At 41.3% G+C, this 22,375-nt stretch overlaps 1 protein-coding gene across 4 annotated transcripts in view; it reads left to right on the plus strand.

Annotated features, from left to right (window-relative positions):
• CACNA1C (calcium voltage-gated channel subunit alpha1 C) overlaps positions 1–22,375 on the plus strand; it is a 490,625-nt gene that overhangs the window by 347,990 nt on the left and 120,260 nt on the right. The gene's annotated exons all lie outside the window — the stretch shown is intronic.

A 22,375-nucleotide genomic window follows, 5' to 3' on the forward strand; every position in this document is an offset into this window, starting at 1 on the left:
TTAGGTATCTGGACTTGAAGGAATCACTGGGGTGACTGGCTCTGACTTCCCCAAATCAGGTTATTTTTCTGCTGGTGCTTCGTAGAGCATATAGCTTACTTTCACAATTTAACCTCAGTAACCACTCAGAAATTAACTTATTATTCATGGCCAAAATTTGCTGCTCTGTGACATATAATACATGGAAGGTGATGTCTGGTGATCCAAATTAATTTCTTTGTAAACAGATTTTCCAATTTAAAAAAAAAAAACCACCACACATCAATGCAATGGTCTCTGGTTGGTATACTTATGTGATATCTGACTGGGGAGGCCAAGGACTGGGTTGACATACAACACCACTGAAATCACCGGGAGGCTTTCCCTTGACTTCAGTGGGAATTGGGTCATGTTTATCACATTTCTTCTTAGGGACATGCCTGCTAAAGAAAAGTGTGGCCATACTGGTAAGGTAGTGTGATGAGAACCTGCCTTAGTTACTAGCAGATTTGAAGTTTTTCCTTTTTAACTAACACAAACATAAAGCTGCTTTGGTAAAAGAGTAGTCAGATATGTCAGATGTAGATTCATTGCATGTGCTGTGGGGTGGTGTCAATCCACATTTAAGTTAACAAGCTCCTTTTATGGGTGGTGATGTTAAGACTGAAAGGTAACATATCTTCAGCTTGCTTTCAGTTCTTCCTGTTCAGTTTAATAAGGTGAGTTTTGTAAGACACAGATTATAAAATTAGTCCTTTTACATCTCAGAAGTTCTCTAGAGTTTCTCACAGTTGGCTGTTAATGACAGAATTACATACTATTAGCAAACTAACTTGTTACCCATTTCTTTTCCAAACTAATAATGAATACACTGTCCCTTTTTACAAGGAGTCACATAGAAAAGATGAAGGGTAATGGGTACAAGTTACTCCTGGGGACATTCCGATTGGACACAAGAGGAAAATTTTTCACAATGAGAACAATCAGCCAGTGGAATAGTCTCCCCAGGGAAGTGGTGGATTCTCCAACATAGGACACTTTTAATATTTGGCTGGACATCTTGTTTAGACCATGCTTTTGCCAAGAAAGGTTGGACCAGATGATCCTTGAGGTGCCTTCCAACCTGGTATTCTATGATTCAATGCTATTGATTCCAAGTGTCAGGTCTAAGGGCACTGGTTGGTAACCAGTCCCTACTACACAGCATATCATTCTCTGTGACATTGTGGCTTTGGGTCACATTATCCATTCTTGTTACATGACAGACCAGGCTTGCGAACAGCTGTCTGCAGTGCTTAGTACTATACAGTAGAATTACGCCTCCGTTGAGAGGAATTGCTCAGGATGGGAAGGAAGGCTGTGGACTGATACTGGCCATGTACTGGGAACAATGGTCATGCTAACAAAAGTCCCTGCACCAGAGAATAGCAGAGACCAAGCAAACAGGTCACTCCATGAAGTTTATTTGCCTATTCTTCTGACATATGTGCCCCATCTAGAGCAAGCTGTTGATAGCAGTATTATTCTTAGTACCTGTGGCCTGTATCTATGAGTACTACATTAATCTATCTTCTGGCTTTAGTGTACTATCCAGTGCTGTATCTTGACCTTCTTCCCACCACAGGCTTTTTTGACTGTGGAAGTGAAGGGTCTCTGTGCTGCCATCCCCTGGTGAGGAAGCAAATAGCCTATGGATACACACGGTAAAGGGCCACATTCCCCCACCCCATCCCGAAACCAATAAAAATACCTGGATGCATGCCCCCACCCAGAAGAGTTGTGGAGCTTACATTCTTGCCTTTGGTATTGCATAAATCACCTTTTGGTTTTTTTGCTTCCCCCAGTAGTCCGTTGTATTTACTTTTGCACAATTGCAGGTACCATACTGTTTAAGCTCTGTCATATTTCTTGATATTTCTGAATTTAAATCTTTATTCACATGTCAAGTGAAAATGTATTTTCAAAACCAAATAGCTTACAGGCATCCTCTCCTAAGATACCATACTCACTTCATTGGTTGACATGCTTATCTGTCATGTATGTCACATGGGAATAAATTGCTGGTATACTTACTCTACCTACCTATGTGATTCCACATCTTGTTTATCCTACTGCCTACGAACACACCTTCCGCAGAACCATCTCAATCCGCTCAGGTGCTGGAGACTAGTTTACTAACCAGCTCTGACAAGGCCTGTCTGCTCTCCTGAAGCTGAGTCACATTGCAGCTGTACTGCTCTTGGGGCTTGATAGACATCTGCTAGAAAATGGGTTGCGTGAATACTGTGTAACAAAATCAGAGAAGTAGAGACCCTTTCCTTCATGGCTTCAGCTTAAGGTAATACCACAGAAAAGGTGCCGTGAGTAAGTGACAGGGTGTTTTGTTTGGGGTTTTTTTTGTGTGTGTTATCTACTGTGTTGAATGTTTTGGCATTCATGCCAGCAGTCAATCACGAGTAGGGTTAAACTGAGGGAGAAAGATGGTATTAATTCTTTTCCAAAAATCATCTACAAAATAAGCTCCAACTACGAGGGACAGATGGCACAGCAGTTCAGGCACAGTTGTCAATACCCTCAGGAATCCCTTTGGCTTGATTGCCCCCAAGACATTTGAATCCCACCTACCAGCTGTGCTGAGCTTGCATTGCTGATGGTCCAATGTCTTCAATGTCTTCCTTGTCTTCTTGTGTTTAGCTCTTGCTGAAAGAGCTCAGATGCCTCATATGCGGCTTCAGTGTGCTTCTCTCTCAAGTGCTCTTCAAAGCTTGCTGCCTTCTATCTCTAGTACAACATCCTGAACTTCACAGAAGAGTGTTACTGGCCCTTTCCAGCACACTTTGTTCAGTGAGGAATTAATTAATAATATTGACTTTTAAGGTATCTGCCCTGAGCCTTTCAAATAACAATTCACTGAAGTGCACAGGGCAGTTCAGAACTCACAAAGCTGTTGTTTTAGCTCATCAAACTTCAGGGGTTGCCTTTGCATCCGTTATATTGCACTGTTGCTCAGTAGTTGTGGGCTCCTGCCTGAACTCTGACAGTGACTCACACCATTACTTGAAAGAAGTCACATCAGTTTTTGTTTCCTCAGTTTCCCTATGGACGTTGTTTGAAGGTTTGAGGGTTTTTTAATAACGAATATCAGAAGAGTTCAGAAATTTAATTAAAATACATTTATTACACTAGAGTCTCAGCTAATGTAAACTCTGAGATTCAGCAGTTTACACCATCTGGGCTCTGACCCAGGTAGTCTACCTAAACTGAATCATGCTAAACACAGAGAACATATGTTTCCAGTCTCCTCTCTGTCCTTGGTTGCAGAGGCAGGTTTTGCTGTTGTCTTACTCTGTAGAGAGGGCTGCCTGTCTGTCAGCGTGGGAACTGCCTCCTGTAAAACAGAGAACACAAGGTGGAAGGGAAGAGAAATTCATTTGCATCCCCATTTGGTTTGACTGCCTGTGCCAGTCCTTAGGGCATCATCAGTCATATTTTGTATATGCCACTGCTTTCCTGAAGCTGTCAAACCTTGCCCTAAGTCTCATTGCGTGTTTACAGCCCTTAATGAAATGGTCAACAATTCCAAGGACTACAGCAACGAGAGCCTTAGTGGAGGTAAGGTTGAGAAAGATAAATGCAGCCAGAGTCAGACAGTCTGTGCAGCCTTTAGCTGATGCTCTCCGTAGCAGAGGTCTTGGCATTCTTCTGAGGCAGTTTATTACCAGTCGTTGCTCACATGCATAGAGGGGCGTTCACAGAGCAGGCTGAATTCATTCTCTGTGTTTTGGGAAGTGCATGTTTAAGGCAGTTTTTCTTTGTTGTTTGCAAACATGATTTTGCCATTATGGCAGATGTGAGGTGGAAAATGTGAAAAGGCTTCTGGGAGCTGTTTGTGTTGATGGTTTTCTTCTATGGTCTTTCCCTGATGGGCCTCCCGCACGGGAGGAAAACACTAATTTGACAGAGGAGAGAAACACATGTCATGGCACAAAACAGCTACTGAATTTCAAAATTACATGATAGCAAAGAGAACAGTCCCTCCTGTTGCCACAGTAACTGGGAATTTGCCCTTTTTTTTTTTCTTTTCTTCCTGAGAGTGGCCTGGAATGCATCTGTGTTGCTGTGGGCAAAAGCAGGAAACCTCAATCCAACCCAGATTCTCCTCCTATTGAAGTTAATTGGCAAAACTCCCACTGACTGCACTGGGGTCAGGAAAAAGCTGTGAATGGGCAGGGAGAAGTAATTTGATGTTTCTGACTGCTCAGATTTTGCCGTCCCTCTCTTTCCCTCTACTTCTGTTCTATTTGGTGCTGCCATCTGCAATGTGAGTATGACCACATTAATGTCAACAGAGTCCCTAAGAGTAACACAGCCCACTGCTTGGCCTGGGATCTGATAACAAAGGCATTCTGTGATTCAAGACAACTCATTCTTCTAGTTAAGTCATATCCAAGGTAGTACTGTAAATTCAAGAGCTGATTTGCAAGTAGCTTACCCTAAAAAATTTAAAGTCTAGTCATGCTCCAGGGCTCTATTGTAATGGGACTGATGGCTGTAGATAACCAGGTTTTCATGTAACACAGCAGAAAAAGCAGTACAAATCAATGTGTTGCCTATCAAAGCATATAATAATACTTCAAACAGTACATTAAATAATGAAAGGTATGGGAGAGGCGTTGACTGTACATGCAGATTTATGCCTCAGTTAAAGTGGGAATAGCAAATGCCCTACTGAAGACAAAAAGTACAGAAATACAGGCAGGTTCTAAAATATGTAAAAAACTAAGCTGTTTAAAAAGAAATAGTCTTGAATCTTCACCTTCAGGGCAATTATTGTAGTGCCTCAGTGACCTTTGGAAATGTTTGTTAACATCTGAGTTCACTGCTTCTAAGGAATCAGCTGCAGCCTAACTTTTTGGTGGATCACAGATTTTGTCTCACTCCTACAACCAGTGTTACTTGTGAACAGCACTAGTCATGACTAGGCAGTAGAGTGCATTTAATCACAGGCTTATGAGAGTCTTCCCTAGGAGAAAATTCTTTTGAGACAGGAAGGAAGTTTTCAGCTGCAAAAGTAAAACTCTTGGAAGAAATTGGGATCTTTTTGACCACTAGAACTTTTGGAAAATCTGTGTCTTTCATGGAAACACTTTGTGATTCCAAACATCAGGACAGAAATGAGAACAGGAGAGCTGATGGTTCAAACAGGAGAGGACAAGAATTTGAGAATTCTAGAAATAGAAGCCTCAGTAATTTCAGCCCAAACAGGGTTTTATTCCCAAGAGCTCCAATAGTAGTTTGACTCTATTATGTAACAGGGATAAAAACATGATCACCTTTCTCTAAAAGTTCAGGCTTTTTAGGATTTATCCATCCAGTTCCTTTTGACTTGACTTCCTTTTGCAAAGTCAACTTTTATACCGTAAGGAGACTCCGTTGATTTCAGTGAGGCTGTGCGTCAAATACTTTCCATTGACTTTAATGAAAGTTGTCACTAAATCCTGTGCAACCCTTTGGAAAAGTTAGCGGTTGGAAGCTGTTGGCTAGAGAGAGTTTTGTGTACAGATCTAATCAGGATACCAAGATAAAAGAACACCAACTTGTTCAAATTTTACATTTAGTAATTTCATGTCAGCTTGCTCTGTGGCCTCCAAATCATGTGTTTAGTGTACTGACAAGGAAGTAGCTTATTACTTTCAGCCTGAAAAAATAGCATGGTGTATGGGATAATGTCTAAGGCAGAAAGTACATAACAGGATTTTCAAATTTCATGGTGGCCTAAAAAACTCTTGGTCCATTTTCTGTGACAAAGTTTAATGGGAAATGCACAGCTAGGGAATTAACATGGAAGATGGAGAGGGGAAAATGAGAGAGAGTATACTTACAAGAAGTCTATTTTAAACTCAGTCTTGACCATCACTGCCTTAAAACTCATTTCTTCATACTCTATGAGCAAAAAGATGGTGTACTGTGTTAATTTTTGTCTCCTGTTTAACAGAACACACTTGAAACACACTCGAACTTGTCTGTTGACAGCAAGTCAGTTCACCCTGATTTATTCTAGTTTCATCCGCAGAATCTGTCCAATGTATTTCACATACACATGGAAAGACATGGGCAACCACCCCTTGACAGGCATGTATAGCTTGATATTTTAGAGGATTTTTGCCTATTGTCAAAAAGCAATTAAAAAACCCACAGGGAGCTCGCATGGGATTTAACATCATCTAAGCAAAAGCTGTATGATGCACAGGCTGGAAACTGAAACCTTTATCAGTTTAGTTCCTCCAACACTACTTGGTGATTTAAGAATGGTCTCATATAACCTGGTTGCATTTTGCCTTCCATGCATAAATACAAGGAAATAAAAGTCAGTGTTGTAAAATGATTTATTATCTGTCAAAACCTCACCTAAAGAGCAAGAAAGCACAATGTCATCTGCTTTTATCATTGTCCACTGATGTGGAAAATAATCATCTGGTAACTAAGAAAAGAGTAGCTGCAGTGCCAACAATTGTAGGCATTTCACAAGGGCACCTGATAGGTGTTTCACAAGGAGTTTAGTACCTGTGAGAGATGTATTCTCTTTCACCTGGAAATGGAGGGACAAAAGAAGTGCTTTTTGGTGTTTGCTGCACCACCAGTTTCTTCTATGAGAAAAAAACTCCATGTACTCAGCTGCAGGGGTTCCAAAACATGGCTTACTTCGACAGGAGTGACAGCAACTCGCAGTTGTGTGCTGTGCCCAGTGTATGCACTGTAGAAGACAGTCCCAGTGGCATTTTTCTACTTTGCCATCTTTTGAAGTAGCTCATACACGACTCTTAATATAAATATTAGAGTTTGAGTATACTTACTAAAAGGCCTTCGTAAATGATAAGTCAGCTTTGGTTTTGTTGTGTGGTTGTTCTTCATAGAGAAGCTCAGGTTACAAAATGGTGCATGCGTTTGTGCTACAGATGTCAAGCTGGAGTCTATAATTAGCACGCTGCCTAGAAAAATCTTCTGGGACATTAGTTCTCACATTGGGCTGAATCACTCCTGCAGTCCTTAGGCAAAAATCCTACTGAAGTTGTTGGGGATTTTGCCTGGGTAAGGACTTGGGCCCCAATCTGTTTCATCTGAGGTCAGTAACAAAATATGCAAGTGTCAGCACTTGAAAATGTTGCCCAGTGTGAGGTCTTCATGCGCCAGTGTCTTCTCTGTGCTCACGCACGACTTCAATATTGTGTAACTGTTGTCCGCCAAAGGGAGAGCATGAGGTAATCAGGAGCTGAAATCTCTTACACGACTGAATAGCCCAGATAATACTGTTTTCCCAGTGCATAATTCCACTGGCTAAAATGCAGTTATACCTGGCATGAATTTGACCCGCTGTCATTACTGGCATTTTGCTTCCATAACCGTACTTGAGGAAACGTGGGATCAGAACCAGATAAACTTTTATATCCTAAAAAGGAAAAACAACATATATCAGAAAAGAATGAGAAAGCATTTGTGAGGCTTCGTAGTGACCCTTTAGGTAGCTGCAGTAGCAGAGTACCTAGGGCAATGATATTTGGCACAGTGGGTGAGAGAAAGTAAAGCTGCCATTTAAAAGTGTCGCTTTCATTGTGTAACTTTCTGTGCAGCTGAAGTAGCAAAAGAAAGATCATTTAGGGTGATTCTGCTTCCAATTTTACCCCATGTTCCATCAATGCCAACAAAACTATGATGCCAACATTTGACTTTTTCCTATTGGAATGAAAACAAAACTGAGTGTAAACTTCCCTCCTAACTCTCTTCACATGTTGCTTTCTTTTTTTATTGTGAGTTGAAAAGCAGGGAAGCAGTAGGGCCTTATCCTTGATTTTTTTGTCTTCCTCCCCCTTTCCAAGAGGAGAAAAGAAGAAATACTTAGACAGGAAAAAATTAGTTTTCTCAACAAAGTGAAATTAAAAACTTCGGGGTTTGAGTTATGCTTAGAAATGTTTAATATACAACATTGATTCTTTAAAATATGTATGCAGGTTACTATTTGGAGAGGGGAGAAGTGTTGTTCTGAGCTCTTTTGTCTAATTTGAAGAAAAAGGCACAGAAAGGCTAAACAATGTTCTCAAGGTCACCCACCCTCTCAGTGCCAGAGTCTCTCACACTGTTCTCTGCCCTCTAGATCAGATTTTTCACCTTGGATTGTATCACATAAGGCATTTACCAGTTTGATTAGGGTGGTTTTGAACTATTCTCCTTCTCTGGGAAGGAAATCATCATAATCATTTTAATAGATACAATTTTCTTGTTCCCCTGAATGTATAGATGGTTCACTCTGTGTAAGTTAATCAACAGATTTGTGTCTTATTAGTAATATAATTTAACAAGCCAGCTTTTATCAAAAAGCAGCATTTAGGTTCATTGTTCTGTAGATTTCACAGCTTCCCAGTTTCTCTTTCTCTCTTTCTGTCTGAAGGGAAGCTTTGATCATAAAACAAAAAGCAAGCAACCATTTGAAAACCTTCTTCCTCTTCCTTCTCTGCTGATAGTTACTGCTGAGGGTAGGTAAATCCCATCTAACCAAATGCGATGTAGAAGCTGTTTACCTCAAGCCTGCATTTTATGTCAAAGCACAGTATGGAAAAAACAATTTGTTTCCTTTGTTTAAATGGAGAGCAAAAGAAGAAAGAGCTGCTGATATTGAGGAAACCTCAGGACAAAGCTATGGCCAATGTTGCAACCTATAATTATGAAGTAATTTGTTCCAACATAGCATCAGAAGGCCTGATACTGTTTGGTGAAGTGGGAAAAGCATTTCTAGAAAGTAGAGCAGAGTAAATCTTCAGTTTGGGGAAGGTGGGCCAAATTCAGGCTTGTGTCTGACTCTAGCAGCCAGCTTCTTGAGTGAGTGCTGGTGAATAGTGACAGCGCTGAGATAATTAACTGACCCTGAAAGCGTCACTACAATGAGCATCTACCAAATCTCTGTGGCATTTTGCCCCTTTTGCATGGAAGAACGGAGGGAAGTGTGGAGAGCAAACTCCAAAACTGTGCTAATTTCTGCGTGCAGTCATCAAAAGCTGCATAAATTAGATAAGCTCCTAGGCTGCTGTAGTTCACGTATGGGAAAAAACTCTTCTTATAAGATCGTCTGTGACTGAAAAATTTTTGTGGTGATCTACACGCTCTTGCTCTCTTACAACTGAGGATCTGGCTTGTGTTGTTCAACTTACAGTTTTTTCCACCTTCTCCCTTCCCTGACTCTTGTAACATGGAGCACAAACAACATTACACTGAGAACTGCTAGAGCAATCATGTGTGACCAGCTACAGCATATAGAGGCTGACATTAATGTTGGTAGGGCATTAAGTTTATCTACTATAAAAGTTATTTCCCTAGCAAAGACTGTCTGTTGAGATAACACCTCTGCTTTGCCTGCTGAAAGAGAGACTTGCGTTGATGTAGGAATCCTTTTATAGTACTAGTATGTTACAGAGAAATACCTTTGAAGGTAAGGCTTTAGCGAGAATCCATTGTTTATATAGCTGGAGAAGACACCTTTGTGCAAATAAATTAATCTCCATCTGCCCTGTTGGGAAGTACTTCTTGAAGTTGTCAAGATTTATCCACTGACACTGTGATTCCACTTCTCAAGAAAGGACATTAGAGGAAACAGTCTGTGAGAAAACTGCCATTGGCATACCTCCCGATGAATTGAACATGCTTTATTTCCCATGGTTAGAGAGGCATAAAAGGCATTCAGTACCAGGATCTCCACAGAAAATTTTAGGAAGAAATGCCACAAACCCCCAAGCTGAGTATTTATTCAGCAAGGCCATTTTTTTTAGATGCCTAGCGTGTGCTCTTAAATCTTTATAAGGGCACTTATAAAGCGGTTTTAAAAACTGTGGAGTATTCAGCAGTTCCTGCTGAAGTCAGTGAGAATGACTCATGATCAGTGTTTGAAAACCAGTTATCGTTGCAGATGTAGCCTTAAGAGTCTCTTCACTGAGAAGAAAGCATTGGTGAGCAGGATTGGTAGCAACTGAAACCGTGAGGATTTTTTAATGTGGTATAAAGAACTGTCAGGAGAGAGGTTGTGGTGTTCAGTAATGGTAGCTGAGGGACATGGAGCATGTGTTTGGAGTTAGAAACAACTGCTGGGCATGAGAACTAGTTGTATTACAGTAATGCCAGCTGAGATCAAAGCCACAGTGTGCCTGGCACTGTATATACACAAATTAAAAGTATGTGTATATATTTCCTTTTTACAGGAAACCAAAGCTAGTATAGACGGGGTTCAGCTGCCTAAACATACTCATCTAATGCCATTTTAGACACTACATGGTACCCAAAACCTTCATTGTGGACTAACAGACAAAGTATAGCAGCTCGGGTTTGTAGTCTCATGCTGTGATAGTTAGAAGGTCGTATCCCAGGCCAGATGTCAAAAATGCCATCCAGAGCCTCAGAAGAGGCAACTGAGTGTGGTTAGTCCAAAGACACATAGGACAAATTCAGTACAACTAGAACCTTCAATACAGATCTTGTAAGCTGAATGTCTTAAAGTGTTCTTGGTAGATAGAAGAATGCAATAGAACTAACTGTAACAGAAATTGTTCTGATATTAGCTTTTTTCCCCCTTGGTCTAAGTGTGTGTTCACCATGACCTATCTACCTATCTCTTTTTCTTCCCTTACGTACTTTATATTATAACTTGAAGATTCATGTGCAGGAAGATATAAACACTGAGGTCCAGACCTTGTATTCCTTGGCCCAGACAAAAAGCTCTGTGTGGGATGGGGTCAAACTGGGAAGCCTCTAAGAGACCAGGACAGGCTGAGGAAGGCAGGAGGTACATTAGCAGAGCTCTCGTGGGGAAACTGTCACATCCTCCACCTTCCCTGACCCTGACTGCAAGGTAGCTTGAGTAGTCCACCGATTTCTTAAATGGATTCACAAGTGAGCACACAAGAAGGCAAAGAAAATAGTGTTTTGTTTTAAATGCAAGTGGGGTTAGAAAGCTGACCCTGCTGTTGTGAAGGCAGTGCAGTGGAGCAGCCCGATGAGCTGTAGCTGACAGGAGGTCTATGATGCTGTGATGTTCCTGCGGCACAGCTCGGAGTCAAGGAGGCTGGGCGACATTACACAGCTGAACTAGTATGGATATTATCAAACTGATAGCCAGTGCTGTGCGGCTGAGAAGAGCTGACAGTTGTGAATGGCACGGAGCCCTTCTCAGTGCTGTGGTGGGAAGCCTGGGAAGCTGGACCCCAGTACAGGCACGGCTCTGACGGAGCAGCAGTCACATTCTTGCTCTGTGCCCGCTCACTTCTGCTTATTGGGTGAGAAACTTCCCATCCACTCCAGTACAGTCTGCTAATAGGATAAAAATCTCCAGTTGTATTTGCTCCTGGGAAGAAAAGCAGGTCTCTCTATCCCAGTTGTCTCATAAACAACATCAAGCCTGCAGAAGTGGCACGGGAAGGAAAATGTTTCCAACTGGGGAACCAAACTGAAAATAGCTGTGGCACTGAGTCTGCCTGCTGATTACAGCAGCTCTTCAGTTAGCAGGATTATAGAGATGATAAATCAACAGATTAGAGAATTGGCCTTTCAGATCTTGAGGCCTACATTCAAATTCAGCTTTAGGGCCCATGGGTGTTTGTAGTGCTGCTCACATCCTCATTTCCTTTTACAAAGTTCACAAACCACAGCATGATGCATTTCACTTCTCCTGTGCACTTGAGGAAGGACTGCAGTCAGACGTGTCCCTCTAAGTGCAAACTATGGAGGTCTTGTAGTGGACCCAAGGATAGGTAACATGGGGGTCAGTGGAGATCAGGATGAGGATGTTACCAACTACATTAAATTTCTTAGGCTGAAGTAGCAGAAGGGTTAAACATCAGAACAAGGATGCAGTGGCAGAGCTGCCTGGATCCTCACAGATGTGCAGATCAAAATGTAAGTGTATTATCTAGCTGTTTGAAGAACCACGAGCAGAATAACAGGGCTATGCCAGGTCACGAATGACTTGCTTTAACACAGCTGTGTGAGGGAAGCTTGCATAACACCTGCCCACACTAAGCTTAGCTCAAGCTGTTGTTATCAGTCCCTCACTCTCCTGCATGCTAGAAGTATTTGCAAACTAGGAATCTATTATTCCAAGGCCACTATAAAATGCCTGTTTCTTGGCTCAGGGTAATTGACCTGTTCTTAATGCCCTACTCAAGAGGTGTAAAAGCTTTAATTACAGATTTGACAAGCTGACTTTAAGGGCAGAACTCTTTAACTTCGATTCTTTGCTTTCCTCCTGGCTGCACAGTAACACACAGCCTGCCCAGCTAGCATGTCTCATGCTTCTGACTCATATGATATTGTGATAATAGTGTCTAGTATCAGACTAGTCATTATGTTAGCAAAAGTGTCTGAAAGAACACCACATGCAGGAGCAGCACACAAAATCACAAGCATTTTATTTACTAGGCACAGAAGAAATGTAGCAGACTAGGGTTTCAAAACAGAATTTTATGCACATTTCAGAATGGGAGAGGCAGTTTCCATTTCAGATCATGAAGCTGAATAGAATCTGTTCAGTGTGATCCATCGATGCAACTACAGGGGTCCAGTGCTTTCACACAGCCCTGGCTCCAAAGTGACCTAGATCTGACGTGTGTGTTGCTGTACCTGTCGATCAGTGAACTGAATTGCTTGATTGTTTACCATCAAGGAAGGCACCATCCAGAAGCCTTCTCACACATCCCATATGAATACTGCTATTAGAAAATGTCTGCACTTGCTGAGAATTAATCTCTGTCAGGCACTGCCTTTGCAACGGGACTGCTCAGATGGACAGGGCCTTGCTGCTCTCTTTTCTTGGTAATATTAATGCTTAAGTATTTTAAGCAAGTCACTCCTAAATTAAGTCTTCCTAGATGCAGGAAGCATACACTACTCTTCCAGCTTGCAGAGTGGTATTTCAGATTAAAATATTCAGTCACTTGTTCTTTCCCACAGTCTCTTCACCTGTGGCCCAGCCCCTGCCCAGTTGCCCTGCCTGTCCTTTGAAATAACACAGCCCAATTTCTCCTTCACATTCACTTTTCCTTTTTTTGTGATGTTCTGCCAACAAGAGCCAGCCTCCAGGATAACAGTTTCCTCCTTCTATACCAGACATAGTCCTCAGAGAGACCTACCTTCTCGTTGGCACAACCCCTGCCTAAGCTCCCTGGCTGCAGGGTTGTGCGAGTGATCTCCAGCAAAGATTTCCATTGTCAGCTACCAGGGCATGTCTCCCCGCCTGCTGCACCATCCAAACAGTCCCTGCTGTCCTGATGTATCCTCTTATGTGCTATAGCTCACAAACCGTAGGCCACTCACCGAGTTTTCAGATGTCACTCACCTTGAAATGGCTTGTGACAGGCAGGAATGTCATAAAACAGCCAGAACTGCATCTCAGTCACTTTGAAGCTTAGCAATCTAGGTGGTGAGCAGCGCTCCCCAGAGAGTTTCTGATGACCTAAGAAGATCGAGTTGGAACTAGCTTCTGTAATTTTTTTGCTTCTTCTGGACTCTGCAGGGAAGATGGATTCACAGGGCTGTGAACTGAAAGAACAAAGATGCTTTTGCTGAACTAGAGATCCTCATCAAAGTTACTGATTCACCACCCAGGTGTATATTTGTATGGGTGGGCAGATGCAGAAGTTCCCCCATGCACAGGAATTTCAGGAGACACATGGCCTGCTTTAAAAATGTGTGCTTGAAACTTATGTGCTGGGTATTTTCATTAATAACAATGCTAGTGAGCAAATATGAATAGCTTCATGATTGTTAGAGGGACAAAAGAGATCAAAGCAGCAGGGAGTTTTGCTTTTAGTTGTCAGTTTTACTGTCTTGAGGGCACTTTTTTTGTGGTTAGTTATTTTGTTCATGATCAATGCTTGTATCTCTTCCCAGCACATAATCTACAGTGTTCGCAGCTCTCATGCCCCCATTTCTAAGGCGCCTGCCAGACCAGCCTGCAAGAATAGAATCCTTCTGGTTTTCAAGAGAGATGCTCCTGCTTGTTGTGCCCATATATCATTTTGTGGGCTAGATTCAGGCGCATTTGATGGCACTGCTGCTTGTCCAACCTTACTCTACTAAAAATCATAAAGAATGAGAGAGAGATCTTGCAGAACCATTCAGAATATGCTGTTGTGATTTGTTCACCATCACAAAATCCTGTTGAAAGAGTCGTAGATACTCAGTTGTTTCACTTTTCCTTTTTTCTTTCTTCTTTATTTTCTTTTTTTTTTTTTTTTTCCTTTTTTTAATGAATTGCCTCAGAATTCTGTGTGGAAACAGAGGGGTTGCTAAAAAGTATTAGACTGAGACCAGAAACTTACGCTATAAACCATGTCCTGGCAAGTAAATGCCTTGCACTTTGGCACATTAGTTGTTGCTCCTAGTGAGGCAAACAATACAAGTCATTTATCAGACAGAAAACCAGTTTAGGATGTCATAGGAGGATCCAGATTCAGGAGAGAGACATCTTTCAAGATCTGTTCTGGTAGCAGCTATGTCACCCGGTGACCCAGTCCATCTGTCCTTCGTCAGACACGGTGATTAAGAGAGTTACTTCCATTGCACTTGCAGACAGATACTCTGCAGTGAATGGACTGCTGTCACAGACTTAGATGTTTGCTCAGCAGTACAACCAGTTACCCAGGGAGGCTGCTCAGTTTGCCCTTTTTAGCAGAGAGTTAGACTCCTTTCTGTAAAGTCTGCTTTTGGGTGAGTCCTACATCCTGTGTTTACAAGACATTTGAGGTTATGCAAAGACTGCCTTTCCCTTTCAGGCAGGGAGGTGCAAGAGGATCTTAAGTTCTTCCTTCCAAATACAGAACAGAAGATGCGTGAGGCTTGCAAAGGCCGATCTCTTGGCAGGGCCAGGAGTTTGACTGTGCCCGTTACGCGGTACTTGGTGCAATGTGCATTCCAGTCACCGGCTGAAATGAACAAATATTTGTGGAATGCTGCATATTGCTGTCAATATTGCTATAAAAAGAAGAGAAATGGCAGCTCTTTAAAGTAGCTGCAGAGTTTGTTATACTAAAGTAAGTCCCAGGAAGATTAGTTAGTGGCAAGGTAATGCGTTCATAGGTGCGCGGTAACCTGCATATGGTAATAACGGATCTGTTAATCACATGCCTGCACAATTGATACATATTGCTGTCTCTCCTATTCCTCTTTGTGTATTGTATAAATTCACTTAGCCCAAGGCTACAGCCCCTCAACATCATAGGATGTGTATGTGCATATGGTGACACTCCAGAAGGGGAGGAGGACCTGTAAAAGCAAGTCTTTTTATATAAAAAATAAACATTGCCATTTATATTGTAAAATATATCATTTATCTATGAATGAAACGTTTGACCATATAAGACTCCATCTCAGTATTGGCAATGTTCCTACTTTCTACTGCTCCATTCAGTAAACGGTGCTACACTGCATCAGTCTTCTCTGATGCAGTCCAATGCCCAGCGGGTTTTACTGTAATGGCAAGCCTTCTTACTATCTATCAGCTGCGATATCTTTGCTGCTGGTTCACTGGTGTAAAGATCTTTTTACTGAAAGTCTTTTTCTGTTTGACTGAAGTACATACAACTGGCAATCACTTTATAGCTTTTTATTACTATCTTAGATTCTGTGGCTGACCTTGAGTGAAAGTGTGAATCAAGCTCTCTCCTTGCAATTGCAATCATTTGTACATAACCCAAAATTAGGTTATGCAAAGTGTATATATTACATATGTTTAATGTAATATTGTGTGTATAATACTGCCTGTATGAGCATTAGCTTCTGAGCCCTTGGTAAACATTTTTCAATTATTTTCACAATTTATCTGAATTTTTTTTACTGTGTTGGATTTATTGATGCATTCTGTCTAACTTTGGGAGGTATGTAACCACCAAGATCCTATATACAGTTCAAGTTTCCTTTCCGGTTCTCCTGTAGAAGCTTTCCTATTGCAGAACTCCTTTTCAAAACAGAAAACCCAAAAGAGTTCCCCAGTTATATCTGGTATATTTTCCTGAAAAAATCAGGAGATCTAGAGAAAACTAATCATTTACCTCTGCAGTTACTTTCTGAATGCCTCTTGCATTTAAGAACATACTCATTGATTGTTCCCAAAACACTGTATGCATATAGCAGAATGAAAGTTGTATCTTATTTAAATTAATGAATAAGATGAACAAGTGCAGCATTTCCAAAACAGGCAATGAGAAGAGGAAAGCTAGGCAATATTCATGTATTAATTAAAATGAGAGCACTCCACTGAAAAAATACGAGTCGACTGATACTCTGACAGCTGCCCATAGACTCATTCATGAAATGATGGACATGAGAGACACCTCAGGAAGCAAGGTTTTTACTGGAGACAAAGTCGTTCACTTGATGCACATTCTGTTAAAGGAAGCAGCCTGGGTATTGCAATTTATTCTTGTTGTGCTTGATGGAAAAAGAAATCTTAAATCCCAGCTGGAGAATTCACAGGACTTCTTTGCTCTTCAGATTTGCTTTATAGTTCTGCAGAGTCCTGCTTGGGAGACATTAGCATCAGTAATAACTATAGTACTTAGCGCTTATTGTAATGTGTTTCATCTGCAGATCTCGGAGAGATTTACAAGGTGAGTGCAGAATTATAATCCCCCTTTTAGAGAAACTGAACAGATACATAGAAAGGCTTGGTCACATGGCGAAGGTGACACAATAAGGTGAAACGATGGTGGAGTGACATCAGGTCCTTCTGACCTCATATGCCAGTGTGGACAAAAGGCGTGATTTAGACCCATATTTTGCAAAGTAATTCAATACCAGTAGAAATTGGAGTGTTGGAGAAATTGAAGTCTAAGTGAGCATATTAGAAAACACAATCAAGTGTATTGTTGTTTTTCTTAATTTGAAAACCCACTATGGGTCTTTTCCAATACTGTTGGATAGTCACACTGTTTCAAGTCAGGTACCTAACCCAAGGCCCCAGCCTGTCCATGCAGTTGAAGGAGAAATCAGTATGGTATTCAGAAAACCTGTGATAGGAATCTATCTGCCTCTGTAGCCTAATGCAAACAGCTGAATCAGAGACATGAAGTCAGGCAATGTGAATAGCCTCTGACATATTCAGTTCTAAAACTAATGCCCAGATCTGCAAAGTCATGTAGTAACGTGTCCCATTAAAATCTGCAAAGAATTTATTCTTTGTCTATGTTTGTGGAACTGGGCACGCTTTGCCCAGGCGTGATATTCTCTGGGTCTTAAATTGTCACAGTATTAAAGTGAGATTCAGCAACAAGTGTGGCAACTTTATATAATCCATGGAGATAAATCTGAATATTAAAATTACTTCTACTGCAGAGATGACAAACATGTCATAAATGCAAGATGCAACAGTGGTAATGATATTTCTGAACTGTGAGCAAATATTTTTCTCCAAGTGTGTAAAGGAAAAATTATCTCAGGGCTACACAGAGGGTATTTGCTTGCGCCAGCTTTCTGTTTCAGTGGTTGGCTGTCTTTTGGCAACCTGCCATCTAATAATTCATTGCATGTCCATGGGGCATTTCGTTGGAGGAGGGACATATGTTAGTGCTCGAGTAGAGCTGGTATCAATGCTTTATGCCAGTGACATGGAACAGAGGCTCTCAAAGGTCTTGCACATCTGTCTGTCTAGCCAGTCACAGGCTGTAGGCTCTTTGTCCTTATTTGCCTCTGTTGGGTCTCAGAGATAGAATTAAGAGAGCATGAAGAATTTCTCAGATTTATTTTTAAGGAAGCTGCTGCATAGCTTTTGTTGTTGCTTTAGTTGCTGCAGGAATGCTATGTAAGCAATGTGGAGTTCAGGTAGTCTAGGAGAAAAAGTCTGTATTCAGAGATGAGCCATGTGGCTTTTGCCTTGTGGCAAGATATAAGAACTGCAAAGGCTTCAGAAGCAACTGTAGAGAGAGTATAAAACTTACTGGTTCTATGGTTTGCACTCTGTTGAAACCATGAGATACCTGCATGCTTTTAAAAAGTTGTTTCACTTCCCTTTAAAAAAAACTACTGTGCTATGCTAGCTAGAGAATATGTAACTAATGGGAGATTTCATCAACCAGAGTGAATTATGGATGTGATGATAAATCCAAAAAAGAGATTGCCATGTAAGCAAAGCCACCATGATTTGCCCCAGGAACAAGTACACTGGAACAGGTTTCCCAGAGAAGTTGTAGATGCCCCATCATTGAAAATGTTCAAGGTCAGGTTGGACAGGGCTTTGAGCAACCTGATCTACTGACAGATGTCCCTGCCCATGGCAGGATGGGTGAACTAGATAATCTTTAAAGGTCCCTTCCAACCCAAACTGTTCTATGATTTTGTGAAATATATAATATCTTCTATGGGACCTGTCCCTGTGTTGTTGTTAGTGGTTCACTGTACTGGCTTGGTTCAAATGAGCTACCCACTCTGTGTACTCATTGCCCTGTTAGCTGCACTGCTGCTCCTGGTGTAGCCCAGCAAAGGCAAACTGCCTGATGGAAATGCCTTCTTACCCCTCAAACAATCTGCTGTCACTTAGGATGGAGGGGTGCGGGGGAAGAGTTGTCCTCTGCTGTTAAGAAGTCACCTATATACAACACCAGTATTTAACTGTTTGACCTAATACCTTAGGGTGTTAGGTGGGCAGTTGGATAGTATTCACAGGGATCGATCACTGCCTTGCCTATGCGGCGGTTTGGACACTGAAGTACCTTCAATGCAAAGTATGTGGTAGATGGAAGATTTAATGGTCCTGCTTGAAGACCAGGAAGCAGGGAGGTGGGGGGCCCACAGAAAGACAATATGCCCTCTATGTCTGGCAGAACCAAGCCCCCTGGGGATCTCTGATTTGGTTACAAGCAATGGATTTCTTGAAGTTGACAGAGAACCACTCCTGTAACAGTGCCTAAGTCACTGAACACACATGGCACAGGAGGCAAGGCACCAGGATTTCCACTGCTAAGTCGCTCTCTGCCCAGGTGGGAAGAAATCTGCATTTGCCTCTTTTTTGCTTTTGTGTCAGCTCCCAAAATTAAAAGGAGGAAGTGGCCAGTGAGATGGCATAGTCTGTATACCATGGTCCTAAACATAACTCTGGTCTGGACTAGAGCCCACCATTTAGGAAAAACATCTCTACCTGATTAAAACATTCCTGTGGTGGATTTACCACCAGCATTCTCGGTACATGGTTCCAGTAATTAATTACCTGGACTGCAAGAAATGCCTGCCTTGTTTCTAGACTGGAGCCGGGGTGTGGGCACTAGGTCTGTGTCTCTGAGAACTGAGTCAGATAAGAAAGCCATCTGGGCAGTATTTGATTTACTTCCTCTCATATTCAGTCCCAGTTTATGCAGGCCTCTCCTGCAGCAATCTTCTGTTTTCAGGATTTGTTAACTGGCCTGAATGAACCTCACAGCATCTGCACACATGATTCTCCCCTGATATTGAAGATGATGTGAGGTGCCAGGTAAAATAAGTAATTGCCCCACTGAGAGCATACCACACTGGGGAATACAGTCCTAATCTCCTGTCTGTCCTGACCTTTAACTTCTAGGCCATCCTTCCTCTTATACTTGATACCACCTTAATGCCTTTTATTGTCCTTAGCATTTTCCTTCAGTGCAATGTAATAAATGCCTGTGAGCTAGTGCCAGCAAGCTAGCCTGAACCACAGGAGTCTCTTCAGCCCGTGTGCCACTGCACCTGCATCCCTCACTTCACTTTGCCTTCCTGCAGAAGTAAGATTAGGCAAGTGTGAAGTACCTTCTAAGATCTCTCTGTGGATGCACATCTGATCTGTGTGGGCTGAGGACCTTTGTGTATAATAGGTAGAGGAGCAACATTAACTAATGCCATGAAAAGCCATGCAGCAGGAGGACATCAGAGGGCAAGTGCCAGATGTAGACTCAAATGGAAATCATGAGACATAGTCTAGGGGTATCCTAGTTTGGGTAAGGCAGTGTACATCTGAGTGCTCGATGAAGATTGTTAATCTCTAGAGATGGAGAAAGACAGAGAAATGTGATTACCCCAGCAAGTTTCCTTCAGCAACTCTGACAGTTTTGAAAGTTTCTAGGTATTGGAGCAGGAAAAAAGCCAAGGAAACTCATTCAAAAATTGGCCAGTCCAGATTCTGACCCTAAGGGTCATGAGATAACCTGGGGACAAATTGTGATTGCCTTAGTCTCATTAATTTCATTAAGTCAGACAGTCAAACAAGATTCATTTTGCCATTGATATCACTGAGAAAGGATTTTACCCATAAACTTATCAACTTCATGTTCTTAGAAGTCAGGTATGAAAAAGAGCAGAAAGCAAGGAATAATTATCCTCTGATGATCTGTTGTAATATTTCATACTTCCATATACCTTTGGTTTTAATTTTGTACTTTTGATTCACATGATGAAGTTTTCAGACAGAAGTGGATGTCATGTGTAAGCTGAGTTCCTTGTTTTTTTCTTTTGCCTGTCACTGGCTGCATGTTCTCTATTGATGTCTTGTTCCTGGTCCTTGACACTGACCATCTTGTCTGTGAAAGGAAGCACTCCAGCTGGCTTGCCTGATAAGAAGAAAGGAAAGTTTACTTGGTTTAGTCACTCCACAGAAACCCATGGTAATGTTCCACTGCACTCTGTGTCCACACTGCATATACCTGTGTGTGTGTCTATATATCTCTATACAGACTGACATATAGTATATCTTTGTATACTTCTGCATGTGCGTGCCTTGCTTTTTCTATTGTTTGTGCAGTGTCCTCTTCATGCACTCAAGATAAGCTGCTCTGCAAATCAATCTCTTGCTAATGTCTTCAAAATTGTTTTCCATTTGCAAATAAGCTCAAATATGTCTTGAAAGTGCTTTACCTCATCTTCAAAGATGACTTGTGAAAAATCAACATTTTGGGTTTTTTCCTGAAGGGCTTAGTCTGGAATGAAAATTTTAATTATGAATGTTGTTTTTTCTTATAGCTTACTTGACTGTTTCATGTGCATCAAAATATGAATTCAGTTGATTCCTTAATTTGTCTTTCCAAACAGACAAGATTATTTAAACATCTAGTCTTTGGACAGGAATAGGTACCATTACAGTACAGTTCTTCATAGTTATGTCAAGAGTACTAGAGACTCCATTATTTCTTATGGTCCTAAGAACACAATACAAGAACTTTAGATTTCCCAAGACATATGTTGTAGGCATTTTGTGAATTGTTGGGATGGGATGAAGGAAAGATAGTTCATTTTGAGGGACATTTCTACCATAATGCTTTCAAAGCAGGAAGCCAAGACCTCTTTGGAAGAACCTTCTGATATCTTTCTAGCCTCTGAAAGAAGACCTGGTCCCATGGCCCATTAAACATCTGCTCAATTGAAATGCAGAACCTATTTATTCTATGTTGCCTCCTTTTGCACTAAGGACCCACAAATAGCTATGTTTTTTTTGTATTCAGTAACTTATTCTTACAGGCTGTTAGAAGCCTCTCCAACAGCTAATAGTGCATGCTCTCAAGTCTCACCTGATATATATATCCAATTGCTAATACAGGTCATGTTCTGAAGTTCTACCAGCCATCTGAGAGATTTGTTTAACTCCTCCAACATTCAGTTTTAAGTATCATTTTTTCGTTTGTTTTGTGTATTTGAAAAAGAGGGAGGAGGGAAGAGGACACATATTGGATCCTATCATTGTAAAGAGTTATTAGAGCTCATATAGGAGCTGGGAGTAACTGGTAGAATGGAAATTGTGATTATTATTTTTTTTTATGATCTGTAGAAGCAAATAAAATATTGAGGTTTGATAAAAGATAGAAGATGTGACAGGTCCTTGAATCCAGATGAGATAGGTTCACACCTAAGGTTGCTTTCATTTGATGTTTGTTCCATAATACTTCTGTAAAAGCCTGGGAGATTGTGTCCAGTTCTTAGTTGGTGGTTGTCAACATAAAATTTCCACCATAGTCCATATTCATTAGTTCCTTTGTTGGTAATATCTGAATGGGTCAGAGAGTCTGAATTCCCCTCTTATCCCTGTAGGTCCAGCTTATAAGTGTAAGAAACACATTAATGGTTAGCATGTGACAGATGAGCCATCAGTATTGTTTATGTGGTACTTGTTACCAGGCTAACAGAAGCCGTTTGTCAATCTGGTACTTCTCCTTTGCACACTACTTATTGCACAGGAGACTGGGGAGGGCAGTGAGATGGTTGGGCTGGTGCAAGTAAAGGGGCATTTTTTGAAGTGTTCCATTGAATCAAGCAAAAGCTTCTTTTTTGGCTTCGCCAGGTTCTCTAATTTTCAATGGTTCTCGTTCGTAAAATTTCCAGGAACTGACTCTGAAAGAAAGAGAGCAGCTGCTTCTTCCCTTTTCTTTAG

This window comes from Gavia stellata, chromosome 4, assembly GCF_030936135.1.
Source record: "Gavia stellata isolate bGavSte3 chromosome 4, bGavSte3.hap2, whole genome shotgun sequence".
Lineage (NCBI taxonomy): Eukaryota > Metazoa > Chordata > Aves > Gaviiformes > Gaviidae > Gavia > Gavia stellata.